Source organism: Strongylocentrotus purpuratus, unplaced genomic scaffold (assembly GCF_000002235.5).
Source record: "Strongylocentrotus purpuratus isolate Spur 01 unplaced genomic scaffold, Spur_5.0 spur5_scaffold_5, whole genome shotgun sequence".
NCBI lineage: Eukaryota > Metazoa > Echinodermata > Echinoidea > Camarodonta > Strongylocentrotidae > Strongylocentrotus > Strongylocentrotus purpuratus.
In genome coordinates, this window is record NW_022145611.1 from 26,397,426 (window position 1) to 26,412,003 (window position 14,578).

Here is a 14,578-nt window from a genome sequence, read left to right on the forward strand (position 1 = left end):
AACTAGCCTATTAAAAAAAATATATATTTTCCTCCAAAATCCTGAACCACCCCGGCCCTTACCATTTCGGCCTGAAATTGGTGTTTATTCAAATTTTTACAATATTTGCCACTACGCCCCTTTCAAAGGGATATGGGGGTCAGAATTGATTTAATTGCATGTAGGTACAATCATTGTGGGGAAACTAGCCTATTAAAAAAAATATATTTTCCTCCAAAATCCTGAACCACCCCGGCCCTTACCATTTCGGCCTGAAATTGGTGTTTATTCAAATTATCACAATATTTGCCCCTACGCCCCTTTAAAAGGGATATGGGGGTCAGGATCATCTAATGGCATGTATGGACATTCATTGTGGGGAAACTAACCTATTAAAAAAAAAAATATTTTCCTCCAAAATGCTGAACCACCCCGGACCTTCTAATTTCGGCCCGAAAGTTGTGATAATTCAAATTTTTACAATATTTGCCCCTACGCCCCTTTCAGAGGGATATGGGGGTCAGGATCCATCTAATGGCATGTATGTACATTCATTGTGGGGAAACTAGCCTATTAAAAAAATATAATATTTTCCTCCAAAATGCTGAACCACCCCGGCCCTTACAATTTCGGCATGAAAGTTGTGATAATTCAAATTTTTACAATATTTGCCCCTTCGCCCCTTTCAAAGGGATATGGGGGTCAGGATCCATCTAAGGGCATGTATGTACATTCATTGTGGGGAAACTAGCCTATTAAAAAAATATAATATTTTCCTCCAAAATGCTGAACCACCCCGGCCCTTACCATTTCGGCCTGAAATTGGTGTTTGTTCAAATTATCACAATATTTGCCCCTACGCCCCTTTCAAAGGGATATGGGGGTCAGGATTCATCTAATGGCATGTATGTACATTCATTGTGGGGTAACTAGCCTAATCAAAAAAAAAAATATTTTCCTCCAAAATGCTGAACCACCCCGGCCCTAACCATTTCGGCCTGAAATTGGTGTTTATTCAAATTATCACAATATTTGCCCCTACGCCCCTTTAAAAGGGATATGGGGGTCAGGATCCATCTAATGGCATGTAGGTACATTCATTGTGGGGAAACTAGCCTATTAAAAAAAATATATATTTTCCTCCAAAATGCTGAACCACCCCGGCCCTTACCATTTCGGCCTGAAATTGGTGTTTATTCAAATTTTTACAATATTTGCCACTACACCCCTTTCAAAGGGATATGGGGGTCAGAATCCATTTAATGCATGTAGGTACAATCATTGTGGGGAAACTAGCCTATTAAAAAAATATATATTTTCCTCCAAAATGCTGAACCACCCCGCCCCTTACCATTTCGGCCTGAAATTGGTGTTTATTCAAATTATCACAATATTTGCCCCTACGCCCCTTTAAAAGGGATATGGGGGTCAGGATCATCTAATGGCATGTATGGACATTCATTGTGGGGAAACTAACCTATTAAAAAAAAAAATATTTTCCTCCAAAATGCTGAACCACCCCGGACCTTCTAATTTCGGCCCGAAAAATGTGATAATTCAAATTTTTACAATATTTGCCCCTACGCCCCTTTCAGAGGGATATGGGGGTCAGGATCCATCTAATGGCATGTATGTACATTCATTGTGGGGAAACTAGCCTATTAAAAAAATATAATATTTTCCTCCAAAATGCTGAACCACCCCGGCCCTTACCATTTCGGCCTGAAATTGGTGTTTATTCAAATTTTTACAATATTTGCCACTACACCCCTTTCAAAGGGATATGGGGGTCAGAATCCATCTAATTGCATGTAGGTACAATCATTGTGGGGAAACTAGCCTATTAAAAAAAAATATATTTTCCTCCAAAATGCTGAACCACCCCGGCCCTTACCATTTCGGCCTGAAATTGGTGTTTATTCAAATTATCACAATATTTGCCCCTACGCCCCTTTCAAAGGGATATGGGGGTCAGGATCATCTAATGGCATGTATGGACATTCATTGTGGGGAAACTTACCTATTAAAAAAAAAAATATTTTCCTCCAAAATGCTGAACCACCCCGGACCTTCTAATTTCGGCCCGAAAGTTGTGATAATTCAAATTTTACAATATTTGCCCCTACACCCCTTTCAGAGGGATATGGGGGTCAGGATCCATCTAATGGCATGTATGTACATTCATTGTGGGGAAACTAGCCTATTAAAAAAATATAATATTTTCCTCCAAAATGCTGAACCACCCCGGCCCTTACAATTTCGGCATGAAAGTTGTGATAATTCAAATTTTTACAATATTTGCCCCTTCGCCCCTTTCAAAGGGATATGGGGGTCAGGATCCATCTAATGGCATGTATGTATATTCATTGTGGGGAAACTAGCCTATTAAAAAAATATAATATTTTCCTCCAAAATGCTGAACCACCCCGGCCCTTACCATTTCGGCCTGAAATTGGTGTTTGTTCAAATTATCACAATATTTGCCCCTACGCCCCTTTCAAAGGGATATGGGGGTCAGGATTCATCTAATGGCATGTATGTACATTCATTGTGGGGTAACTAGCCTAATCAACAAAAAAAAAATTTTCCTCCAAAATGCTGAACCACCCCGGCCCTAACCATTTCGGCCTGAAATTGGTGTTTATTCAAATTATCACAATATTTGCCCCTACGCCCCTTTAAAAGGGATATGGGGGTCAGGATCATCTAATGGCATGTAGGTACATTCATTGTGGGGAAACTAGCCTATTAAAAAATATATATTTTCCTCCAAAATGCTGAACCACCCCGGCCCTTACCATTTCGGCCTGAAATTGGTGTTTTATTCAAATTTTTAAATATTTGCCACTACGCCCCTTTCAAAGGGATATGGGGGTCAGAATTGATTAATGGCATGTAGGTACATTCATTGTGGGGAAACTAGCCTATTAAAAAAAAATATATATTTTCCTCCAAAATGCTGAACCACCCTGGCCCTTACCATTTCGGCCTGAAATTGGTGTTTATTCAAATTATCACAATATTTGCCCCTACGCCCCTTTAAAGGGATATGGGGGTCAGGATCATCTAATGGCATGTATGGACATTCATTGTGGGGAAACTAACCTATTAAAAAAAAAATATTTTCCTCCAAAATGCTGAACCACCCCGCCGGACCTTCTAATTTCGGCCGAAAGTTGTGATAATTCAAATTTTTACAATATTTGCCCCTACGCCCCTTTCAGAGGGATATGGGGGTCAGGATCCATCTAATGGCATGTATGTACATTCATTGTGGGGAAACTAGCCTATTAAAAAAATATAATATTTTCCTCCAAAATGCTGAACCACCCCGGCCCTTACCATTTCGGCCTGAAATTGGTGTTTATTCAAATTATCACAATATTTGCCCCTACGCCCCTTTCAAAGGGATATGGGGGTCAGGATCCATCTAATGGCATGTATCTACATTCATTGTGGGGTAACTAGCCTAATCGAAAAATATAATTTTTCCTTCAAAATGCTGAACCACCCCGGCCCTTACAATTTCGGCCTGAAAGTTGTGATAATTCAAATTTTTACAATATTTGCCCCTACGCCCCTTTCAAAGGGATATGGGGGTCAGGATCCATCTAATGGCATGTATGGACATTCATTGTGGGGAAACTAGCCTATTAAAAAAATATATATTTTCCTCCAAAATGCTGAACCACCCCGGCCCTTACCATTTCGGCCTGAAATTGGTGTTTATTCAAATTATCACAATATTTGCCCCTACGCCCCTTTCAAAGGGATATGGGGGTCAGGATCCATCTAATGGCATGTATGTACATTCATTGTGGGGAAACTAGCCTATTAAAAATAATATATATTTTCCTCCAAAATGCTGAACCACCCCGGCCCTTACCATTTCGGCCTGAAATTGGTGTTTATTCAAATTATCACAATATTTGCCCCTACGCCCCTTTCAAAGGGATATGGGGGTCAGGATCCATCTAATGGCATGTATGGACATTCATTGTGGGGAAACTAGCCTATTAAAAAAAATATATATTTTCCTCCAAAATCTGAACCACCCCGGCCCTTACCATTTCGGCCTGAAATTGGTGTTTATTCAAATTATCACAATATTTGCCCCTACGCCCCTTTCAAAGGGATATGGGGGTCAGGATCATCTAATGGCATGTATGGACATTCATTGTGGGAAACTAGCCTATTAAAAAAAAAATATTTTCCTCCAAAATGCTGAACCACCCCGGACCTTCTAATTTCGGCCCGAAAGTTGTGATAATTCAAATTTTTACAATATTTGCCCCTACGCCCCTTTCAAAGGGATATGGGGGTCAGGATCCATCTAATGGCATGTATGTACATTCATTGTGGGGAAACTAGCCTATTAAAAAAATATAATATTTTCCTCCAAAATGCTGAACCACCCCGGCCCTTACAATTTCGGCCTGAAAGTTGTGATAATTCAAATTTTTACAATATTTGCCCCTACGCCCCTTTCAAAGGGATATGGGGGTTGGATCCATCTAATGGCATGTATGTACATTCATTGTGGGGAAACTAGCCTATTAAAAAAATATAATATTTTCCTCCAAAATGCTGAACCACCCCGGCCCTTACCATTTCGGCCTGAAATTGGTGTTTATTCAAATTATCACAATATTTGCCCCTACGCCCCTTTCAAAGGGATATGGGGGTCAGGATCCATCTAATGGCATGTATGTACATTCATTGTGGGGAACTAGCCTAATGAAAAATATAATTTTTCCTTCAAAATGCTGAACCACCCCGGCCCTTACAATTTCGGCCTGAAAGTTGTGATAATTCAAATTTTTACAATATTTGCCCCTACGCCCCTTTCAAAGGGATATGGGGGTCAGGATCCATCAAATGGCATGTATGGACATTCATTGTGGGGAAACTAGCCTATTTAAAAAATATATATTTTCCTCCAAAATGCTGAACCACCCCGGCCCTTACCATTTCGGCCTGAAATTGGTGTTTATTCAAATTATCACAATATTTGCCCCTACGCCCCTTTCAAAGGGATATGGGGGTCAGGATCCATCTAATGGCATGTATGTACATTCATTGTGGGGAAACTAGCCTATTAAAAAAATATATATTTTCCTCCAAAATGCTGAACCACCCCGGCCCTTACCATTTCGGCCTGAAATTGGTGTTTATTCAAATTATCACAATATTTGCCCCTACGCCCCTTTAAAAGGGATATGGGGGTCAGGATCATCTAATGACATGTATGGACATTCATTGTGGGGAAACTAACCTATTAAAAAAATATATATTTTCCTCCAAAATGCTGAACCACCCCGGCCCTCACAATTTCGGCACGAAAGTTGTGATAATTCAAATTTTTACAATATTTGCCCCTACGCCCTTTCAAAGGGATATGGGGGTCAGGATCCATCTAATGGCATGTATGTACATTCATTGTGGGAAACTAGCCTATTCAAAAAATATAATATTTTCCTCCAAAATGCTGAACCACCCCGGCCCTTACCATTTCGGCCTGAAATTGGTGTTTGTTCAAATTATCACAATATTTGCCCCTACGCCCCTTTCAAAGGGATATGGGGGTCAGGATCCATCTAATGGCATGTATGTACATTCATTGTGGGGAAACTAGCCTATTAAAAAATATATTTTTCCTCCAAAATGCTGAACCACCCGGCCCTTACCATTTCGGCCTGAAATTGGTGTTTATTCAAATTATCACAATATTTGCCCCTACGCCCCTTTCAAAGGGATATGGGGGTCAGGATCATCTAATGGCATGTATGGACATTCATTGTGGGGAAACTAACCTATTAAAAAAAAAAATATTTTCCTCCAAAATGCTGAACCACCCCGGACCTTCTAATTTCGGCCCGAAAGTTGTGATAATTCAAATTTTTACAATATTTGCCCCTACGCCCCTTTCAAAGGGATATGGGGGTCAGGATCCATCTAATGGCATGTATGTACATTCATTGTGGGGAAACTAGCCTATTAAAAAAATATAATATTTTCCTCCAAAATGCTGAACCACCCCGGACCTTACCATTTCGGCCTGAAATTGGTGTTTATTCAAATTATCACAATATTTGCCCCTACGCCCCTTTCAAAGGGATATGGGGGTCAGGATCCATCTAATGGCATGTATCTACATTCATTGTGGGGTAACTAGCCTAATCGAAAAATATAATTTTTTCCTCCAAAATGCTGAACCACCCCGCCCTTACAATTTCGGCCTGAAAGTTGTGATAATTCAAATTTTTACAATATTTGCCCCTACGCCCCTTTCAAAGGGATATGGGGGTCAGGATCCATCTAATGGCATGTATGGACATTCATTGTGGGGAAACTAGCCTATTTAAAAAATATATATTTTCCTCCAAAATGCTGAACCACCCCGGCCCTTACCATTTCGGCCTGAAATTGGTGTTTATTCAAATTATCACAATATTTGCCCCTACGCCCCTTTCAAAGGATATGGGGGTCAGGATCCATCTAATGGCATGTATGTACATTCATTGTGGGGAAACTAGCCTATTAAAAAAATATATTTTTCCTCCAAAATGCTGAACCACCCCGGCCCTTACCATTTCGGCCTGAAATTGGTGTTTATTCAAATTATCACAATATTTGCCCCTACGCCCCTTTAAAAGGGATATGGGGGTCAGGATCATCTAATGGCATGTATGGACATTCATTGTGGGGAAACTAACCTATTAAAAAAAATATATATTTTCCTCCAAAATGCTGAACCACCCCGCCCTTACAATTTCGGCACGAAAGTTGTGATAATTCAAATTTTTACAATATTTGCCCCTACGCCCCTTTCAAAGGGATATGGGGGTCAGGATCCATCTAATGGCATGTATGTACATTCATTGTGGGGAAACTAGCCTATTAAAAAATATAATATTTTCCTCCAAAATGCTGAACCACCCCGGCCCTTACCATTTCGGCCTGAAATTGGTGTTTGTTCAAATTATCACAATATTTGCCCCTACGCCCCTTTCAAAGGGATATGGGGGTCAGGATTCATCTAATGGCATGTATGTACATTCATTGTGGGGTAAACTAGCCTAATCAAAAAAAAATATATTTTCCTCCAAAATGCTGAACCACCCCGACCTTCTAATTTCGGCCCGAAAGTTGTGATAATTCAAATTTTACAATATTTGCCACTACGCCCCTTTCAAAGGGATATGGGGGTCAGAATCCATTTAATTGCATGTAGGTACATTCATTGTGGGGAAACTAGCCTATTAAAAAAATATATATTTTCCTCCAAAATCCTGAACCACCCCGGCCCTTACCATTTCGGCCTGAAATTGGTGTTTATTCAAATTATCACAATATTTGCCCCTACGCCCCTTTCAAAGGGATATGGGGGTCAGGATCCATCTAATGGCATGTATGTACATTCATTGTGGGGAAACTAGCCTATTAAAAAAAAAAATATTTTCCTCCAAAATGCTGAACCACCCCGGCCCTTACAATTTCGGCACGAAAGTTGTGATAATTCAAATTTTTACAATATTTGCCCCTACGCCCCTTTCAAAGGGATATGGGGGTCAGGATCCATCTAATGGCATGTATGTACATTCATTGTGGGGAAACTAGCCTATTAAAAAAATATAATATTTTCCTCCAAAATGCTGAACCACCCCGGCCCTTACCATTTCGGCCTGAAATTGGTGTTTATTCAAATTATCACAATATTTGCCCCTACGCCCCTTTCAAAGGGATATGGGGGTCAGGATCCATCTAATGGCATGTATGTACATTCATTGTGGGGAAACTAGCCTATTAAAAAAATATAATATTTTCCTCCAAAATGCTGAACCACCCCGGACCTTCTAATTTCGGCCTGAAAGTTGTGATAATTCAAATTTTTACAATATTTGCCCCTACGCCCCTTTCAAAGGGATATGGGGGTCAGGATCCATCTAATGGCATGTATGTACATTCATTGTGGGGAAACTAGCCTATTAAAAAAATATAATATTTTCCTCCAAAATGCTGAACCACCCCGGCCCTTACAATTTCGGCCTGAAAGTTGTGATAATTCAAATTTTTACAATATTTGCCCCTACGCCCCTTTCAAAGGGATATGGGGGTCGGATCCATCTAATGGCATGTATGTACATTCATTGTGGGGAAACTAGCCTATTAAAAAAATATAATATTTTCCTCCAAAATGCTGAACCACCCCGGCCCTTACCATTTCGGCCTGAAATTGGTGTTTATTCAAATTATCACAATATTTGCCCCTACGCCCCTTTCAAAGGGATATGGGGGTCAGGATCCATCTAATGGCATGTATGTACATTCATTGTGGGGAAACTAGCCTAATAAAAAAATATAATTTTTTCCTCCAAAATGCTGAACCACCCCGGCCCTTACAATTTCGGCCTGAAAGTTGTGATAATTCAAATTTTTACAATATTTGCCCCTACGCCCCTTTCAAAGGGATATGGGGGTCAGGATCCATCTAATGGCATGTATGGACATTCATTGTGGGGAAACTAGCCTATTAAAAAAATATATATTTTCCTCCAAAATGCTGAACCACCCCGGCCCTTACCATTTCGGCCTGAAATTGGTGTTTATTCAAATTATCACAATATTTGCCCCTACGCCCCTTTCAAAGGGATATGGGGGTCAGGATCCATCTAATGGCATGTATGTACATTCATTGTGGGGAAACTAGCCTATTAAAAAATATATATTTTCCTCCAAAATGCTGAACCACCCCGGCCCTTACCATTTCGGCCTGAAATTGGTGTTTATTCAAATTATCACAATATTTGCCCCTACGCCCCTTTCAAAGGGATATGGGGGTCAGGATCATCTAATGGCATGTATGGACATTCATTGTGGGGAAACTAACCTATTAAAAAAAATATATATTTTCCTCCAAAATGCTGAACCACCCCGGCCCTTACAATTTCGGCACGAAAGTTGTGATAATTCAAATTTTTACAATATTTGCCCCTACGCCCCTTTCAAAGGGATATGGGGGTCAGGATCCATCTAATGGCATGTATGTACATTCATTGTGGGGAAACTAGCCTATTCAAAAAATATAATATTTTCCTCCAAAATGCTGAACCACCCCGGCCCTTACCATTTCGGCCTGAAATTGGTGTTTATTCAAATTATCACAATATTTGCCCCTACGCCCCTTTCAAAGGGATATGGGGGTCAGGATTCATCTAATGGCATGTAGTACATTCATTGTGGGGAAACTAGCCTATTAAAAAAATATATATTTTCCTCCAAAATGCTGAACCACCCCGGCCCTTACCATTTCGGCCTGAAATTGGTGTTTATTCAAATTATCACAATATTTGCCCCTACGCCCCTTTCAAAGGGATATGGGGGTCAGGATCCATCTAATGGCATGTATGGACATTCATTGTGGGGAAACTAACCTATTAAAAAAAAAAAATATTTTCCTCCAAAATGCTGAACCACCCCGGACCTTCTAATTTCGGCCCGAAAGTTGTGATAATTCAAATTTTTACAATATTTGCCCCTACGCCCCCTTTCAAGGGATATGGGGGTCAGGATCCATCTAATGGCATGTATGTACATTCATTGTGGGGAAACTAGCCTATTAAAAAAATATAATATTTTTCCTCCAAAATGCTGAACCACCCCGGCCCTTACCATTTCGGCCTGAAATTGGTGTTTATTCAAATTATCACAATATTTGCCCCTACGCCCCTTTCAAAGGGATATGGGGGTCAGGATCCATCTAATGGCATGTATGTACATTCATTGTGGGGAAACTAGCCTATTCAAAAAATATATTTTTCCTCCAAAATGCTGAACCACCCCGGCCCTTACCAATTTCGGCCTGAAAGTTGTGATAATTCAAATTTTTACAATATTTGCCCCTACGCCCCTTTCAAAGGGATATGGGGGTCAGGATCCATCTAATGGCATGTATGGACATTCATTGTGGGGAAACTAGCCTATTAAAAAAAAATATATATTTTCCTCCAAAATGCTGAACCACCCCGGCCCTTACCATTTCGGCCTGAAATTGGTGTTTATTCAAATTATCACAATATTTGCCCCTACGCCCCTTTCAAAGGGATATGGGGGTCAGGATCCATCTAATGGCATGTATGTACATTCATTGTGGGGAAACTAGCCTATTAAAAAATATATATTTTCCTCCAAAATGCTGAACCACCCCGGCCCTTACCATTTCGGCCTGAAATTGGTGTTTATTCAAATTATCACAATATTTGCCCCTACGCCCCTTTCAAAGGGATATGGGGGTCAGGATCATCTAATGACATGTATGGACATTCATTGTGGGGAAACTAACCTATTAAAAAAAATATATATTTTCCTCCAAAATGCTGAACCACCCCGGCCCTTACAATTTCGGCCGAAGTTGTGATAATTCAAATTTTTACAATATTTGCCCCTACGCCCCTTTCAAAGGGATATGGGGGTCAGGATCCATCTAATGGCATGTATGTACATTCATTGTGGGGAAACTAGCCTATTAAAAAAATATAATATTTTCCTCCAAAATGCTGAACCACCCCGGCCCTTACCATTTCGGCCTGAAATTGGTGTTTGTTCAAATTATCACAATATTTGCCCTACGCCCCTTTCAAAGGGATATGGGGGTCAGGATCCATCTAATGGCATGTATGTACATTCATTGTGGGGAACTAGCCTATCAAAAAAATATATTTTCCTCCAAAATGCTGAACCACCCCGGACCTTCTAATTTCGGCCCGAAAGTTGTGATAATTCAAATTTTACAATATTTGCCCTACGCCCCTTTCAAAGGATATGGGGGTCAGAATTGATCTAATGCATGTAGGTACATTCATTGTGGGAAACTAGCCTATTTAAAAAAAATATATTTTCCTCCAAAATGCTGAACCACCCCGGCCTTACCATTTCGGCCTGAAATTGGTGTTTATTCAAATTATCACAATATTTGCCCCTACGCCCCTTTCAAAGGGATATGGGGGTCAGGATCCATCTAATGGCATGTATGTACATTCATTGTGGGGAAACTAGCCTATTAAAAAAAAAAATATTTTCCTCCAAATGCTGAACCACCCCGGCCCTTACAATTTCGGCCGAAAGTTGTGTAATTCAAATTTTTACAATATTTGCCCCTACGCCCCTTTCAAAGGGATATGGGGGTCAGGATCCATCTAATGGCATGTATGTACATTCATTGTGGGGAAACTAGCCTATTAAAAAAATATATATTTTCCTCCAAAATGCTGAACCACCCCGGCCCTTACCATTTCGGCCTGAAATTGGTGTTTATTCAAATTATCACAATATTTGCCCCTACGCCCCTTTCAAAGGGATATGGGGGTCAGGATCCATCTAATGGCATGTATGTACATTCATTGTGGGGAAACTAGCCTATTAAAAAAATATAATATTTTCCTCCAAAATGCTGAACCACCCCGGCCCTTACCATTTCGGCCTGAAATTGGTGTTTATTCAAATTATCACAATATTTGCCCCTACGCCCCTTTAAAAGGGATATGGGGGTCAGGATCCATCTAATGGCATGTATGGACATTCATTGTGGGGAAACTAACCTATTAAAAAAAAATAATATTTTCCTCCAAAATGCTGAACCACCCCGGCCCTTACAATTTCGGCACGAAAGTTGTGATAATTCAAATTTTTACAATATTTGCCCTTCGCCCCTTTCAAAGGGATATGGGGGTCAGGATCCATCTAATGGCATGTATGTACATTCATTGTGGGGAAACTAGCCTATTAAAAAAATAATATTTTCCTCCAAAATGCTGAACCACCCCGGCCCTTACCATTTCGGCCTGAAATTGGTGTTTATTCAAATTATCACAATATTTGCCCCTACGCCCCTTTCAAAGGGATATGGGGGTCAGGATCCATCTAATGGCATGTATGTACATTCATTGTGGGGAAACTAGCCTATTAAAAAAAAATATATTTTCTCCAAAATGCTGAACCACCCCGGCCCTTACCATTTCGGCCTGAAATTGGTGTTTATTCAAATTATCACAATATTTGCCCTACGCCCTTTCAAAGGGATATGGGGGTCAGGATCCATCTAATGGCATGTATGGACATTCATTGTGGGAAACTAACCTATTAAAAAAAAAAATATTTTCCTCCAAAATGCTGAACCACCCCGACCTTCTAATTTCGGCCCGAAAGTTGATAATTCAAATTTTTACAATATTTGCCCCTACGCCCCTTTCAAAGGGATATGGGGGTCAGGATCCATCTAATGGCATGTATGTACATTCATTGTGGGGAAACTAGCCTATTAAAAAAAAAAAATTATTTTCCTCCAAATGCTGAACCACCCCGGCCCTTACAATTTCGGCCGAAATTGGTGTTTATTCAAATTCACAATATTTGCCCCTAACGCCCCTTTCAAAGGGATATGGGGGTCAGGATCCATCTAATGGCATGTATGTACATTCATTGGGGGAAACTAGCCTATTAAAAAAATATAATATTTTCCTCCAAAATGCTGAACCACCCCGGCCCTTACCATTTCGGCCTGAAATGGTGTTTATTCAAATTATCACAATATTTGCCCCTACGCCCCTTTCAAAGGGATATGGGGGTCAGGATCATCTAATGGCATGTATGTACATTCATTGTGGGGAAACTAGCCTATTAAAAAAAAAAATTATTTTCCTCCAAAATGCTGAACCACCCCGGCCCTTACAATTTCGGCACGAAAGTTGTGATAATTCAAATTTTACAATATTTGCCCCTACGCCCCTTTCAAAGGGATATGGGGGTCAGGATCCATCTAATGGCATGTATGTACATTCATTGTGGGGAAACTAGCCTATTAAAAAAATAATATTTTCCTCCAAAATGCTGAACCACCCGGCCCTTACCATTTCGGCCTGAAATTGGTGTTTATTCAAATTATCCACAATATTTGCCCCTACGCCCCTTTCAAAGGTATGGGGGTCAGGATCCATCTAATGGCATGTATGTACACATTCATTGTGGGGTAACTAGCCTATTAAAAAAATATAATATTTTCCTCCAAATGCTGAACCACCCCGGCCCTTACCATTTCGGCCTGAAATTGGTGTTTGTTCAAATTATCACAATATTTCAAAGGGATATGGGGGTCAGGATTCATCTAATGGCATGTATGTACATTCATTGTGGGGAAACTAGCCTATTCAAAAAAAAAAAATATTTTCCTCCAAAATGCTGAACCACCCCGGCCCTTACCATTTCGGCCTGAAATTGGTGTTTTATTCAAATTATCACAATATTTGCCCCTACGCCCCTTTCAAAGGGATATGGGGGTCAGGATCCATCTAATGGCATGTATGTACATTCATTGTGGGGAAACTAGCCTATTAAAAAAATATATTTTCCTCCAAAATCCTGACCCCCCCGGCCCTTACCATTTCGGCCTGAAATTGGTGTTTATTCAAATTATCACAATATTTGCCCCTACGCCCCTTTCAAAAGGATATGGGGGTCAGGATCATCTAATGGCATGTATGGACATTCATTGTGGGGAAACTAGCCTATTAAAAAAAAAAAAAAATTTCCTCCAAAATGCTGAACCACCCCGACCTTCTAATTTCGGCCCGAAAGTTGTGATATTCAAATTTTTACAATATTTGCCCCCTACGCCCCTTTCAAAGGGATATGGGGGTCAGATCCATCTAATGGCATGTATGTACATTCATTGTGGGGAAACTAGCCTATTAAAAAAAAAAATTATTTTCCTCCAAAATGCTGAACCACCCCGGCCCTTACAATTTCGGCCGAAATTGTGATAATTCAAATTTTACAATATTTGCCCCTACGCCCCTTTCAAAGGGATATGGGGGTCAGGATCCATCTAATGGCATGTATGTACATTCATTGTGGGGAACTAGCCTATTAAAAAATATAATATTTTCCTCCAAAATGCTGAACCACCCCGACCCTTACCATTTCGGCCTGAAATTGGTGTTTATTCAAATTATCACAATATTTGCCCCTACGCCCCTTTAAAGGGATATGGGGGTCAGATCCATCTAATGGCATGTATGTACATTCATTGTGGGAAACTAGCCTATTAAAAAAAAAAATTATTTTCCTCCAAAATGCTGAACCACCCCGGCCCTTACAATTTCGGCACGAAATTGGTGTTTATTCAAATTATCACAATATTTGCCCCTACGCCCCTTTCAAAGGGATATGGGGGTCAGGATCCATCTAATGGCATGTATGTACATTCATTGTGGGGTAACTAGCCTATTAAAAAATATAATATTTTCCTCCAAAATGCTGAACCACCCCGGCCCTTACCATTTCGGCCTGAAATTGGTGTTTATTCAAATTATCACAATATTTGCCCCTACGCCCCTTTCAAAGGGATATGGGGGTCAGGATCCATCTAATGGCATGTATGTACATTCATTGTGGGGAAACTAGCCTATTAAAAAAAAAAAATTATTTTCCTCCAAAATGCTGAACCACCCCGGCCCTTACAATTTCGGCCCGAAAGTTGTGATAATTCAAATTTTTACAATATTTGCCCCTACGCCCCTTTCAAAGGGATATGGGGGTCAGGATC